This window comes from Ranitomeya variabilis, chromosome 1 (assembly GCF_051348905.1).
Source record: "Ranitomeya variabilis isolate aRanVar5 chromosome 1, aRanVar5.hap1, whole genome shotgun sequence".
Classification (NCBI taxonomy): domain Eukaryota; kingdom Metazoa; phylum Chordata; class Amphibia; order Anura; family Dendrobatidae; genus Ranitomeya; species Ranitomeya variabilis.
Genome location: NC_135232.1, coordinates 1094211066 through 1094227283, shown reverse-complemented (window position 1 = coordinate 1094227283; position 16218 = coordinate 1094211066). Strand labels below are relative to the sequence as shown.

Below are 16218 nucleotides of genomic sequence, written 5' to 3'. Positions count from 1 at the left end.
AGACTTTGGAAAAATTAATATTTGTCTCATTCTCAAAATTTTTGTCCATGACTGTACTACTAGACTTAGAAAATAATCTCTTAAGGGAGCACTGCCATCAAAGTTTTTATCCTCAGTATATATTACTAAGGGTATGTGCACATGTTGAGTATTTGGTACAGAAATTTATGCATCTCTGGCAAGGAAAAAAAGAAAAAAAACATGCATTTTTGCAATAATTTTTTCTTTGCAATTTTCTGCAGCAAAAACACTGAAAAAAAAACCCCACGTGTGAACACAGCTTAACTCTTGACAGCCTTATACATGTCAGGCCAGTCTCACACGTCCAGATAATTCCGGTACCGGAGAAATCGGTACCGGAGTTATCCGTGTTCGTGTGCTCACGTGGCACATCAGTGTGGCACACATGCGGCAGCCGTGTGCCGCCTGAGGACCACACGGACCGTGCAGGAGAGACAGCGCTACAGTAAGTGCTGTCCCCTGCTTGTGGTGCTCAAGGCGGCATTCATCCCTTCTATCCTGCTCGGCTGAAAGCAGCGCTTGCAGAACAGTGGAGAGGAAATATGACTTTTTTTTCTTTAAAAATAAAGTTTGGGGGTCACCTCTCGCCCACCACCCCTCCCCACCCCCTGTGCGCGTGCCCGCCCGCTTGCAGAGAAATACTCACCCAGCTCCCGCGATGCCTCCTCTCAGCGCCGATGTGAGCGATCACGTGGTACCGCTCATTACATAGATGAATATGCGGCTCCACGAGCGGCTGTCACGGAGACATGTGCATAGACCCATTCATTTGAATGGGTCTACGTGTGTCAGTGGCTCCAGTACGTGAGAAAACTGTCACTACACGTACCGGAGCTACTGACGTGTGAAACCGGCCTTAACAAGACTACAGAGTTCGGGCAGAAGAGCCACCGTCACACCGGAACTCACATTCCGCACTTAGACGTTTGCAAAACATGGCACGCATTTGGCTTTTTTTTTACGAAACACTTAAGGCCCCGTCAGACACAGCGACACTGCAGCGATACAGACAACGATGCTGATCGCTGCAGCGTCGCTGTTTTGTCGCTGTGTGGTCGCTGTGTGGTCGCTGTCACACAGAAAGCTCTCTCCAGCGACCAACGATCAGGGGAACGACTTCGGCATCGTTGAAACTGTCTTCAACGATGCCGAAGTCCCCCTGCAGCACCCGGGTAACCAGGGTAAACATCGGGTTACTAAGCGCAGGGCCGCGCTTAGTAACCCGATGTTTACCCTGGTTACCAAAAAAACCAAACAGTACATACTCACCATCTGATGTCCGTCAGGTCCCTTGCCGTCTGCTTCCTGCTCTGACTGAGCCGCCGTACAGTGAGAGCAGAGCGCAGCGGTGACGTCACTGCTGTGCTCTGCTCTCACTGTACGGCCAGATCTCATTCAGAGCAGGAAGCAGACGGCAAGGGACCTGACGGACATCAGATGGTGAGTATGTACTGTTTTTTTTTTTCTTACATTTACGCTGGTAACCAGGGTAAACATCGGGTTACTAAGCGCGGCCCTGCGCTTAGTAACCCGATGTTTACCCTGGTTACCAGTGAAGACATCGCTGGATCGGTGTCACACACACCGATTCAGCGATGTCAGCGGGACCTCAGCGACCAAAAAAAGGTCCAGGCCATTCCGACACGACCAGCGATCTCGCAGCAGGGGCCTGATCGCTGGTACGTGTCACACATAGCGAGATCGCTACTGAGGTCGCTGTTGCGTCACAAAACTAGTGACTCAGCAGCGATCTCGCTAGCGATCTCGCTATGTGTGACGGGGCCTTTACAATGGTATAAAAATAAATGGAGAAATACTCCCCCTAAAGATGCCCTACCACTCAGCGTGCTGCCATATCCCAGCTAGTCCCACTATCCTTCATTCATCTCCTCCCACACTACCTGAACTACTCACCAAGCATGCCTCCCTCTCAAAACCAGAGATGAATCGCAGATCAACGTCACTTCAGCATTCATGTATACAATCGGCCACTTTTCTACAGCCCACAATCCTGAACAAGCTGCTGCCATAATTAAAGCTTCACACTCCATAAAGTACATTTTGATGTAGACACATGATCTTCGCAGCAGATTACCACTAAGATCACCAGTGTGGCCAATGATTGCCTGCAGCGGTCATGACCATGTCAGTGTCATCGCTGCAGCAAAACCTAATCTCTTGGCAAGAAAGAAGCTGCAGAAAAAAAAGCAGGTTTTCCTAGCGTTTTTTTTTTGCATCCCAGATTTGTCTATTGTGCACACTGATAAAGTTTAGTATTGAAAAAAAAAAAGTCCTATTCCAAAGAATGAGGTTGGCACAAAAACTGATACCAACATTTTTTCACCACCCATTCAATTCAATGGGTGAAAAACACTGAAAGAAGTGACATGCTTTTTGTCCCCAAAAAAACAAACATGGAAACAATATACTGATGACAAAAAAACAAACAAATGTGTGCGCAAGAGATTTCTGAAGTGTCACAGGCTTTGCTGGTACTGTTAGGCTACGTGAACACGTTGCGGTTTTTACCGCGGAACCGCAGCGATTTTGATGCTGCGGGTCCGCAGCAGTTTCCATTGCTTTTACAGTTACATGTAAACCTATGGAAACCGCAATCCACTGTGCACATGCTGCGGGAAAAACCGAGCAGAAACGCAGCGGTTTACATTCCGCAGCATGTCACTTCTTTGTGCAGAATAGCGGCGATTCTGCACACATAGGAAAGCATTGATCCGCTTACTTCCCGCATGGGGCTGTGCCCACGATGCGGGAAGTAAGCGGATCATGTGCGGATGGTACCCGGGGTGGAGGAGAGGAGACTCTCCTCCAGGCCCTGGGAACCATATTTGTGTTAAAAAAAAAAGAAAAGAATAAAAATAAAAAAATAATGATATACTCACCTTTCAGCGCTGCACGCGGCCGTCCGGTCGCAGGGTTGCTATGCGAGCAGGGCCTGCGATGACGTCACGAAGGTCCTTCTCGCACAGCATCTTTGGAACCGGACCGCTGCGTGCAGCGCCGAGGAGATCGGGACGTCAGAGGGTGAGTATAACCATTTTTTAATTATTTTTAACATTACTATTGATGCTGCATATTGCTGCATATGCGCATCAATAAGACCGGCAGCGGAAACCGCAAGACAAACCGCGATAAATCTGCAGGGATAACCGCAGCGGTTTTGCCCTGCAGATTTATCAAATCCGCTGGGGGGGGAGAACCCGCAGAGGACCCTCCCTACGTGTGCACATAGCCTAAAGAGCAGCTGAAAATTAGCATAATAAAGCAACAAAAAACACAGCAAAAAGACCCTGTGTGAACTTAGCCTTAAGGCTATGTGCACACATTGCGGAATTGCAGCGGAAATTTTCGCAATTCCACAACTTCCTGCAGCGGGAAATACGCATGCGGAATTGGTGTGCGTATTCCCGCTAAACACTAGCGTTTTCCAAGCGATCTGTAGCATCACTTGGAAAAATAACTGACAGTGTTTGACAAGTGTGACCAACTTTTTACTATTGATGCTGCCTATGCAGCATCAATAGTAAAAACATATATTGTTAAAAACAATAAATAAAATCGTGATATTCTCCACTTCCGGCGGCCTCCGCAGCCTTCCCGATAATCGCAAGTGGGAGCGAGCCCTAAAGCAAGTAATATGCCAATTAACGAGGAGTGAAAGTGCTCATTACTTGAGATATGCACCGAGTATTGTGGGTGCTTGAGTGACATGTACGAATCCCCACAGCATGTTTCACGGCTGTTAGGAAATCCACGCATGTTTTGAGGCTGACAAACACGGGCAATCCCCACATGTTCTGTGGCTAACAGCCACGAAACATGTGGCTGTGGGTGACACGAACATGTCCCTTGAGCACCCGTTATACCCTGGGCATACCCAAGCATCCTAGGCAAACTAACGAGCACTCGCGCTCATCACTAGTACCAATAGAAGCTGTCTAGGTGCCTGGCTTCCAGGGAAGGAAAGATTTCACAATTAAACAAATATTGCTAAAATTAATTGCAGCTTTCACCCATATGCAGTGGAGAGTAGTAACAGAAGCGTGCTATAGATTTCTGACAGACCGATCTGCAGGGATATAAACCATCTCCCCAGCTGTGAGCGCTCACAGAATACTCTGCTCATCTCCTCCCACACAATCCGATCATTTATTCAGCAAGTATGCCGCCCTCTCACATCACCCGAGATGAATCGCATCACAACAGAATTTGTTTTGTATAGAACATGAAGCACATTTCTACAGCCTACAAACCTGTTAAAAAACAACCTGCTGCCACATTTACAGCCTCACACCATTTAATGTGGCTGCAGGATATGTTGGCATGCTATTAACTGAGGCTTACGGGTCATCTAGACGAGTTACAACACCTACAAACCAGCAGCAGTGCATGAATCACTCCAAACATGCCCAACTGGAAGGTAAGGCTGAGGTCGGCTGCCCAAATGTACCAAGTCACAACTGCCGTGGCCTCTGTCGCTTCACTCCTGCTACAACTGTGCATGCCGTGAATCAGAGCATCAGCCCTCCAGTACAAAAAAAAAGAAACACTGGTAGAGGATCCCTAATATTAATATCCGCTTCTGGGAAAACCAGATACATATTCAGATATTGCTGCTATTACAGTCCCAACAGAGTGCAGCTCAGCTGGATAAAAGAGAAAAATATATTTTATTTCAGCTAATTTCAGCTAGCACATGGGGACCAATTGTGAACAATCCCAAATGCTGAACATAAGGAAAAAAGCACCAATCCACAAGTGGAATCCTCCAGATCCATAGGCTATTAGATTCCAAAATGTAGGAAGCAAAAAAAGAAGGCATGTCCTTCAATATTACACATAAATATAATTTTTTGTATGCACATGAGGGAGCTTCGGTGCATCCTTGGCTTGGCCAAGGGCTCAGCGCACTGATAAACCCTCTAAATTTCCATACTGAGCACTTTCATATCTTGACCTTGCATGTGCTACCGCAACTCAATTAGTGGCTCTGTGCGGACACTGCAGCCGAGCTCACAGCGATTGTCGGCTTTCATCGCTAGCTCCTGTCTGCAGTACGATCCAGTGGAGCGGGGATACTATGTGAACACGGCTCCAGTGTCCGTGTAGAACAGCTGACAAAGCAAAGGCTTCTTTCACACTTCCGTCTTCCAAAACTGCACAGGATCCGTCAAGACGTTGAAATGATGGAACCTGGGCAGATTGTGGAAAACGTGTGCACTGGGCCAGTCTTTCTGGTGGACCCGTCGAGGCTATGTGCACCTGTTCTGTATGCGTCTTCGCAGCATTTTTCCGCTGCGAAAACGCATACACAACACAAACCAGGTTTAAAAATAAATAAGAAAAAAAAAAAAAAAAAAAAAAAAAAAAATCGCAGTATCGTCACCTACAGGCGTCCCGTGCACCGATGGTCCCGGCAGCTAGCGTTCCTAGTAATACATTGCGAAATCTCGCGAGAAGTCGCAATATACTAGGAACGCTAGCTGCCGGGACCGTCAGTGACGCTGCGCGGGACGTCGGTAGGTGAGAATATTGCGATTTTTTATTATTTTTCACATTATATCTTGTTACTATTGATGCTGCATAGGCAGCATCAATAGTAAAAAGAGAAAGAGAGCGAGCGAGAATTTCCCTGACGCGAAATCCTTCCACGCATGCTCTCTTTGAAAAGACGGGACCCGTCGCTGGATTCCTGCTTTTCACATGCAGCGACGCATCCTGCACCCATAGGCTACTAATGTAGCCAGTGACAGGCAGCGCAAGATGCGTCGCTGACTGATTTTCCGATGTGCAGAAAAAACGTTCCTCTGCCCGACGGACTGTTTTTTTTTTTTACACTGAATCCAGTGCACGACGGATTAAACGGATGGCCATCCGTCACAGTCTGTCGCTAATACAAGTCTATGGGAAAATGCAAGATCCTGCAAATTTTTTTGCAGGAACCTGCATTCTCAAAAATCGATGGATTGTGATGGGAGCTGAAAGACGGAAATGTGAAAGAGGCCTTAGGCTACTTTCACACTTGCGTCGTTTGGCCTCCGTCACAATGCGTCGTTTTGTGGAAAAAACGCATCCTGCAAAGTTGCCCGCAAAATGTGTTTTTTGCACATAGACTTGTATTACCGATGCATCGCGACGTATGGACACACGTTCCATACATTGTGCACTGGATGCGTCGGTATTTGGCGGACCGTCGTAGCGAAAAAACGTTCAAGGGAACGTTTTTTCGTACGTCGTGTCCTGCATTTTAACCTGCGCAGGCTTGGCGAAACTCCACCCTCTCCTCCCTGGGAGTTTACTATGGGCAGCGGACGCATTGAAACACTGCGTCCGCTGCCCACGTTGTGCAAAAAAAATAAAAAATAAAATCGCCAACGTCCATTGGTACGTCGCGCTGACGCTTAGCGACGGCCGCGTACCGACGGAGGTGTGAAAGAAACCTAAGGCAGAGCTAGTTTGAGCCCTGTCAGATAATCACAGCACAGTATGCAAATTGAGGGGGTGTAATTGTGCACTTGGCCATTCTAAGGGTGCACTGAAGCCCCCTTCATTTGCATAAGATTTATTTATGCCAACTAAACCACAAAGCTTTACTTTTCTCTAGAATAGTAGAGGTGTTTTCCTCCTTTTTTTCCTTGTGTTAAAGCTTTACTGCAGGTATGATTTTATAGGGGCCAAGTGCCCTACATACCTGTGTAAATAATTAAGTGACGCGGAGGGGCGACAATCCTTTTATCTGTAGTGTGCTGTGTAAAATGAAGTTACATTTGGTGAATCAAAGGCTACTTTCACACATCAGGTTTTTTGCATCAGGCACAATCCGGCGAATGTTGGAAAAAACGGATCTGGTGCAGATTGTGAAAAACTGATGTGACGGATCCGACTAGCATATCCAGATAATTGGATAAAAAAAAATCTGGAGCATGCTCAGTTTAAAAAGCCAGAATCCGTCATTTTCCAGATCCGGCAGCCAGAGGCTTCCATTCTAGCAAACAGCTGGAGGCGCCGGTTCCGTCGCTTCTGGCTTTTTCGCCAGAGACAAAAAAACTTTGCTATGGACGTTTTTTCCAGAAACTGGAAATGGCAGATTTGCCGGATGCGGCAAAAACCAAATGAAACGCAAGGTCATCCGGAACAATCCAGCACAAATACAAGTCTATGGGAAAATACGGATACGGCGCCAACATTCGCCGGATCCATTTTTTTTTTTAAATTAGCTGGATTGAGCCCGACGACGAAAACCTGGTGTGTGAAAGTATCCTTTACTGTACTTGCGACAGGAACTGAAATCTGCACCTGGTACATTTTGGGGGCAGGGGTTATACAGAGCACATAAATATGGAGGACTACATGGCAGCAGGTCTAATGGGGATAAAATCACTCTTAGCTGGAGATTATCAAAACTACACAAAGCAACCCAGTAAGTGATACATTTCTGGAATCAGGGTTGCTGTGGCTACATCATACTGCCCTCAGATTAAATGACAAAAACCTGGCATCAGATTCCCTTTAATTGACCAAATATTTTTGATAACATATGAAAAATATGGACAATCAGGCAAAAGTTCCATACAAGCATTCATAAGAAGAACAAACCCAAGACAGGCCTCTGGTTCATTGCATCTCAATGTTTGCATAAGAGGGGACACTCCTCCCAGTTTGAGGCAGTAATTCCCACAGGACATAAGCTTTCTGCAGCTCCTACACTCAATGACCCTGTCCCACACAGATCGCCTCCTGGCAAAGCTTCATGCCATGCACCCATTCCCACTCAGTGTTACAGATAGATTTCCCCGAGTATGACAACAGGCTCTGCATGTCACCCAGCGCTCATTTTTCCAAGTCACACTTTGAATTTCCACCTCTTGTTTATTTACCTGGGCGTACACTGCTTGCTATTTTATGTTCATCTCTATGCAGTTTTTAGATGCCACAATGCTTACATCTACTAGGGAAGCCTCTGTATGCCACCCTGCTTTTATCTCCCAGGTCAGCGTCTGTATGGCACCTTGAACTATACTTGCTCAGCAAGCCCTGAATGCCACCTTGTCTCACTGGGCAGCTTTTGCATGCCACAGTGTTCCTCTCGTAGGTCAGCGGCTGCATACCACCCTATGCTCAGCCACTACATGCCACATTTCACCTCGCCAAACTCACAGTGCCATTACTGCATGCCACCATGTGCCTTATCTTCTGATGCAGCCCTTGCATAGCACATCATATTCACGTAGGCCCCTGTGTTCATCTCTTGGGTAAACCTATGCTCCACATTAATGTGCAGCTTTTGGCTGCTAACATACATTAGTCCAAGTGATCCTCTACATGACCACCGTGCCCACCTTGTAGAGCAGCCTGCGCATGCCTTCCAACGTCAATATCATTGCGCAGCCCTTGTATGCCACCATCCCTCCCTCACCTGGGTCGGCCTTGTTGTTACCCTGCAATTTTCTTGCTCATCAAGCCCAATCAACCAGGGGCAAGTTCTACATTACTCTCCGTGCCCATCTCAGTGTGGCCCCTACATGTCTCCTTATGTCCATGTCCCAAGACACTCCCTGTGCCCATCTCACCTTGCCAGCCTGCAGCCCCTCTCTGGCTCAGCGGTACATGCCAGCCTGCAGCCCCTCTCTGGCTCAGCGGTACATGCCACCCTGCAGCCCCTCTCTGGCTCAGCGGTACATGCCACCCTGCAGCCCCTCTCTGGCTCAGCGGCACATGCCACCCTGCAGCCCCTCTCTGGCTCAGCGGCACATGCCACCCTGCAGCCCCTCTCTGGCTCAGCGGCACATGCCACCCTGCAGCCCCTCTCTGGCTCAGCGGCACATGCCACCCTGCAGCCCCTCTCTGGCTCAGCGGCACATGCCACCCTGCAGCCCCTCTCTGGCTCAGCGGCACATGCCACCCTGCAGCCCCTCTCTGGCTCAGCGGCACATGCCACCCTGCAGCCCCTCTCTGGCTCAGCGGTACATGCCACCCTGCAGCCCCTCTCTGGCTCAGCGGTACATGCCAGCCTGCAGCCCCTCTCTAGCTCAGCGGTACATGCCACCCTGCAGCCCCTCTCTGGCTCAGCGGTACATGCCACCCTGCAGCCCCTCTCTGGCTCAGCGGTACATGCCACCCTGCAGCCCCTCTGGCTCAGCGGTACATGCCACCCTGCAGCCCCTCTCTGGCTCAGCGGTACATGCCACCCTGCAGCCCCTCTCTAGCTCAGCGGTACATGCCACCCTGCAGCCCCTCCCTGGCTCAGCAGTACATGCCACCCTGCAGCCCCTCTCTAGCTCAGCGGTACATGCCACCCTGCAGCCCCTCTCTAGCTCAGCGGTACATGCCACCCTGCAGCCCCTCTCTAGCTCAGCGGTACATGCCACCCTGCAGCCCCTCTCTAGCTCAGCGGTACATGCCACCCTGCAGCCCCTCTCTAGCTCAGCGGTACATGCCACCCTGCAGCCCCTCTCTAGCTCAGCGGTACATGCCACCCTGCAGCCCCTCTCTAGCTCAGCGGTACATGCCACCCTGCAGCCCCTCTCTAGCTCAGCGGTACATGCCACCCTGCAGCCCCTCTCTAGCTCAGCGGTACATGCCACCCTGCAGCCCCTCTCTAGCTCAGCGGTACATGCCACCCTGCAGCCCCTCTCTAGCTCAGCGGTACATGCCACCCTGCAGCCCCTCTCTAGCTCAGCGGTACATGCCACCCTGCAGCCCCTCTCTAGCTCAGCGGTACATGCCACCCTGCAGCCCCTCTCTAGCTCAGCGGTACATGCCACCCTGCAGCCCCTCTCTAGCTCAGCGGTACATGCCACCCTGCAGCCCCTCTCTAGCTCAGCGGTACATGCCACCCTGCAGCCCCTCTCTAGCTCAGCGGTACATGCCACCCTGCAGCCCCTCTCTAGCTCAGCGGTACATGCCACCCTGCAGCCCCTCTCTAGCTCAGCGGTACATGCCACCCTGCAGCCCCTCTCTAGCTCAGCGGTACATGCCACCCTGCAGCCCCTCTATAGCTCAGCGGTACATGCCACCCTGCAGCCCCTCTATAGCTCAGCGGTACATGCCACCCTGCAGCCCCTCTCTAGCTCAGCGGTACATGCCACCCTGCAGCCCCTCTCTAGCTCAGCGGTACATGCCACCCTGCAGCCCCTCTCTAGCTCAGCGGTACATGCCACCCTGCAGCCCCTCTATAGCTCAGCAGTACATGCCACCCTGCAGCCCCTCTCTGGCTCAGCGGTACATGCCACCCTGCAGCCCCTCTCTAGCTCAGCGGTACATGCCACCCTGCAGCCCCTCTCTAGCTCAGCGGTACATGCCACCCTGCAGCCCCTCTCTAGCTCAGCGGTACATGCCACCCTGCAGCCCCTCTCTAACTCAGCGGTACATGCCACCCTGCAGCCCCTCTATAGCTCAGCGGTACATGCCACCCTGCAGCCCCTCTCTAGCTCAGCGGTACATGCCACCCTGCAGCCCCTCTCTAGCTCAGCGGTACATGCCACCCTGCAGCCCCTCTATAGCTCAGCGGTACATGCCACCCTGCAGCCCCTCTCTAGCTCAGCGGTACATGCCACCCTGCAGCCCCTCTATAGCTCAGCGGTACATGCCAGCCTGCAGCCCCTCTATAGCTCAGCAGTACATGCCACCCTGCAGCCCCTCTCTGGCTCAGCGGTACATGCCACCCTGCAGCCCCTCTCTGGCTCAGCGGTACATGCCACCCTGCAGCCCCTCTCTGGCTCAGCGGTACATGCCACCCTGCAGCCCCTCTCTAGCTCAGCGGTACATGCCACCCTGCAGCCCCTCTCTAGCTCAGCGGTACATGCCACCCTGCAGCCCCTCTCTAGCTCAGCGGTACATGCCACCCTGCAGCCCCTCTCTAACTCAGCGGTACATGCCAGCCTGCAGCCCCTCTATAGCTCAGCGGTACATGCCAGCCTGCAGCCCCTCTATAGCTCAGCGGTACATGCCACCCTGCAGCCCCTCTATAGCTCAGCGGTACATGCCACCCTGCAGCTCCTCTCTGGCTCAGCGGTACATGCCAGCCTGCAGCCCCTCTCTGGCTCAGCGGTACATGCCAGCCTGCAGCCCCTCTATAGCCAGCCCGGCCCTCGTACACCGCAGCTTCTCTATACACAGCTTCCATGCCAGCTCCCCCCATACTACTCCCTGCTATATATGACCACCCAGCCTGTGCGAGCAGCAGCACAGAGCCCCGAGCATCTCTGTGGCCTGCACAGCCCGGTGCCGCCGCTCTGCCGGCCTTCACACAGCAGCCTCCATTCATCCCGTCATAGCAGCGCCACTCACCGCCCGAGTGTCCCCTGAGGATGAGCTCCGTGTCCCTGGAGGAGAAGCTCAGGCGCCTCCGTACGATGTTTATCGCAGCCGCCTCTCCCCTCCCTCTCAGGCGAAGTAATATGTCGGCGCCTCTCCCCTCAGAAGGGATTGTACGGGGCAGTGCGCATGGCCGCCTCCCGGCTCCGCCCCCGTGTCTGTCACCGGACACCGCGCTCCCGCCCTCCTCCCTGTGTTTACTTCTGCGTGTCACAGCGATCACCAGCGCGCAGCGCCCCCTGCCGGCCTCGCCTCCTGTGCTGAGAAGACGGGTGCGGTTTTGCAGGTTCTAAAACCGACAGAGCCTATTGGCTGCTGGAGCCGAGCTCAGAGTATGCTGTGCTATGATTGGCCGGAGAGAGAAGGCGGGAAAATAGGATGGATGTGACGTGAAGAAAAGGCGGAACTGATACATTACCATTCATAGCGGCCCTGTCTGTGTGCAGGACGGGAGGGGGCGAACTGGGCAAGTGCCCAGGGCCTCCATCTACACAGGGGCCCCTGCAGTACATCCTCCAGTCCCAGTCTGTCTCCGGGCTCCCAGCACCACTGTCATACCTCCCAACTTTTGAAGATGGGAAAGAGGGACAAAGTTTGCGGTGCACAACGCGGCAAATTTTAGGCCACGCCTCTGACCACACCCATTCATACTTAGTCACACCCATATCCACGTCCCAACCACACCCATTTAGCACTGCTGATCACACTGTTTTATATACAATAATTATAAACAAAAAAAAAATGGCCACACAGTGCTCCATACTGTATAATGGCCACACACAGTGCTCCATACTGTATAATGGCCACACACAGTGCTCCATACTGTATAATGGCCACACACAGTGCTCCATACTGTATAATGGCCACACATGATGCTCCATACTGTATAATGGCCACACAGTGCTCCATACTGTATAATGGCCACACACAGTGCTCCATACTGTATAATGGCCACACATGATGCTCCATACTGTATAATGGTCACACAGTGCTCCATACTGTATAATGGCCACACATGATGCTCCATACTGTATAATGGCCACACACAGTGCTCCATACTGTATAATGGCCACACACAGTGCTCCATACTGTATAATGGCCACACACAGTGCTCCATACTGTATAATGGCCACACATGATGCTCCATACTGTATAATGGCCACACATGATGCTCCATACTGTATAATGGCCACACAGTGCTCCATACTGTATAATGGCCACACACAGTGCTCCATACTGTATAATGGCCACACACAGTGCTCCATACTGTATAATGGCCACACACAGTGCTCCATACTGTATAATGGCCACACACAGTGCTCCATACTGTATAATGGCCACACATGATGCTCCATACTGTATAATGGCCACACAGTGCTCCATACTGTATAATGGCCACACATGATGCTCAATACTGTAAAATGGCCACACACAGTGCTCCATACTGTATCATGGCCACACATGATGCTCCATACTGTATAATGGCCACACATGATGCTCCATACTGTATAATGGCCACACATGATGCTCAATACTGTAAAATGGCCACACACAGTGCTCCATACTGTATAATGGCCACACATGATGCTCCATACTGTATAATGGCCACACAGTGCTCCATACTGTATAATGGCCACACATGATGCTCAATACTGTAAAATGGCCACACAGTGCTCCATACTGTATAATGGCCACACATGATGCTCCATACTGTATAATGGCCACACATGATGCTCCATAGTGTATAATGGCTGCACATGATGCTCAATACTGTATAGTGGCCACACATGATGCTCCATACTGTATAACGACCACACATGATGCTCAATACTGTATAATGGCCACACAGTTCTCCATACTGTATAATGATCCCACATGATCCCCCTCACTCCTGTATGCATGGCTCATATCCCCCCCTCCTGTATGCGTGGCTCATATTCCCCCTCCTGTATGCATGGCTCATATTCCCCCTCCTGTATGCATGGCTCATATTCCCCCTCCTGTATGCATGGCTCATATCCCCCCTCCTGTATGCATGGCTCATATTCCCCCTCCTGTATGCATGGCTCATATTCCCCCCCCTGTATGCATGGCTCATATCCCCCCCCCCTGTATGCATGGCTCATATTCCCCCTCCTGTATGCATGGCTCATATTCCCCCCCTGTATGCATGGCTCATATTCCCCCCTCCTGTATGCATGGCTCATATTCCCCCTCCTGTATGCATGGCTCATATTCCCCCTCCTGTATGCATGGCTCATATCCCCCCCCCGAATGCATGGCTCATATTCCCCCCTCTGTATGCATGGCTCATATTCCCCCCCCCCGAATGCATGGCTCATATTCCCCCCCCCCTGTATGCATGGCTCATATCCCCCCCCCCTCCTGTATGCATGGCTCATATTCCCCCCCTGTATGCATGGCTCATATTCCCCCGCGAATGCATGGCTCATATTCCCCCCCCCCCCTGAATACATGGCTCATATTCCCCCTCCTGTATGCATGGCCCATATCCCCCCCCCTGAATGCATGGCTCATATTCCCCCTCCTGTATGCATGGCCCATATCCCCCCCCTGTATGCATGGCTCATATTCCCCCGTGAATGCATGGCTCATATTCCCCCCCCGAATGCATGGCTCATATTCCCCCCCCTGTATGCATGGCTCATATTCCCCCCCCCCCTGAATGCAAGGCTCATATTCTCCCCCCTGTATGCATGGCTCATATTCCCCCCTGAATGCATGGCACATATTCCCCCCTGAATGCATGGCTTATCTCTCCACCCCCCGCTCCCGCTCCTGCTCCCATCTTGCATGGCGCGCCTGCTTATGTCCTCCTTCATCCCCCCGTCCTCGCTCTGTCCCGACTCCCGGCGCAGCACCTTCTTCCTGCGTGAGCGGTCACGTGATACCGCTCATTAAGGTCATGAATATGCACATATTCATGACCTTAATGAGCGGTACCACGTGACCGCTCATTCAGGACGAGCTGTGTACGCCGAGACCAGGCATCGCTGGAGCAAGGTGAGGTGAGTATCGTCTTCAAGGAGGGAGGGCGGGCGGGGGGCGGGATCAGAGCGTCCCGTGCTGGACAGCGGGGCGAAGCAACAAAACCGGGACAGTCCCGCACAATGAGGGACGATTGGGAGCTATGCCACAGTGACTGCCTGTCTGTATAGCCTCTTCATGGCTGGTTTCCTTTTTTATCTTCCAAGAGCCATAACATTTTCTATTTTTCCGTCCACATAGCCATATGAGAGCGTGTTTTTTGTGGGATGAGTTGTACTTTTGAACAACACTGTTGATTTTACCACATACTGTACTGAAAAATGAGAAAAAAAATTCCAAATGCCGTGAAAGTGCAAAAAAAAAAATCCACAATCGTATTTTTTTTATTTACCATGTTCACTATATGATAAAACTGACCTTCCGCTATGATTCTCCAGGTCACTACGAGTTCACAGATACCAAACATGTCTAGGTGCTTTTATAGTTGGCAAAAAAAATCTGAAATTTCTAAAAGAAAAAAAATACAACAAAATTTTGCTTTTGTAGCCGTTTTCTGCGACCTGTAGCGTCTCCAGTTCTCGAGATCTGGGGCTGGGTGACGGCTTATGTTTTGCCTCCCTGAGCTGACGTTTATACTGATATTATTTTTGGGTAGATGGGATGTTTTGATTGCATCTTATTTCTATGTTGTGGTGGCTTAAAAAAAAGGTAATTTTGATTCTCCCATTAAGCTGCTCATAGATCACATTAATATATTTCGATGGGACTTTTATGAAAGCAGCAGTTGCAAATATCTTGTTCTGTTTTTAATGGGGCGTGATTTGAACTTGTTTTTTTTTCACAGTTTTAAACTCGAAGCTGTGATCGACTGATCGCTTGCATCAGCACTGCTATATACAGGTCCTTCTCAAAAAATTAGCATATAGTGTTAAATTTCATTATTTACCATAATGTAATGATTACAATTAAACTTTCATATATTATAGATTCATTATCCACCAACTGAAATTTGTCAGGTCTTTTATTGTTTTAATACTGATGATTTTGGCCTACAACTCCTGATAACCCAAAAAACCTGTCTCAATAAATTAGCATATTTCAACCGTCCAATCAAATAAAAGTGTTTTTTAATAACAAACAAAAAAAACATCAAATAATAATGTTCAGTTATGTACTCAATACTTGGTCGGGAATCCTTTGGCAGAAATGACTGCTTCAATGCGGCGTGGCATGGAGGCAATCAGCCTGTGACACTGCTGAGATGTTATGGAGGCCCAGGATGCTTCAATAGCGGCCTTAAGCTCATCCAGAGTGTTGGGTCTTGCGTCTCTCAACTTTCTCTTCACAATATCCCACAGATTCTCTATGGGGTTCAGGTCAGGAGAGTTGGCAGGCCAATTGAGCACAGTAATACTATGGTCAGTAAACCATTTACCAGTGGTTTTGGCACTGTGAGCAGGTGCCAGGAAGCATGAAGTGCTCCAAAATCTCCTGATAGCTAGCTGCATTGACCCTGCCCTTGATGAAACACAGTGGACCAACACCAGCAGCTGACATGGCACCCCACACCATCACTGACTGTGGGTACTTGACACTGGACTTCAGGCATTTTGGCATTTCCTTCTCCCCAGTCTTCCTCCAGACTCTGGCACCTTGATTTCCGAATGACATGCAAAATTTGCTTTCATCAGAAAAAAGTACTTGGGACCACTTAGCAACAGTCCAGTGCTGCTTCTCTGTAGCCCAGGTCAGGCGCTTCTGCCGCTGTTTATGGTTCAAAAGTGGCTTTACCTGGGGAATGCGGCACCTGTAGCCCATTTCCTGCACACGCCTGTGCACGGTGGCTCTGGATGT

The 16218-nt window shown here is 50.3% G+C and overlaps 1 protein-coding gene across 13 annotated transcripts in view; it reads right to left on the bottom strand.

Annotated features, from left to right (window-relative positions):
- Window positions 1–11619, bottom strand: part of ADD1 (adducin 1) — a 109564-nt gene extending 97945 nt beyond the window's left edge. For 10 of the 13 annotated variants that reach the window (XR_013220098.1, XR_013220096.1, XR_013220099.1 and 7 more), the window contains exon 1: window positions 11329–11466. The gene's annotated coding sequence lies outside the window, so the exon portion shown is untranslated. Of the gene's footprint in view, window positions 1–11328 lie in introns of all 13 variants that reach the window. The other 3 variants (XM_077280036.1, XM_077280040.1, XM_077280035.1) reach the window with 3 other exon arrangements.
- Between the last annotated feature and the right edge of the window lie 4599 nt (window positions 11620–16218).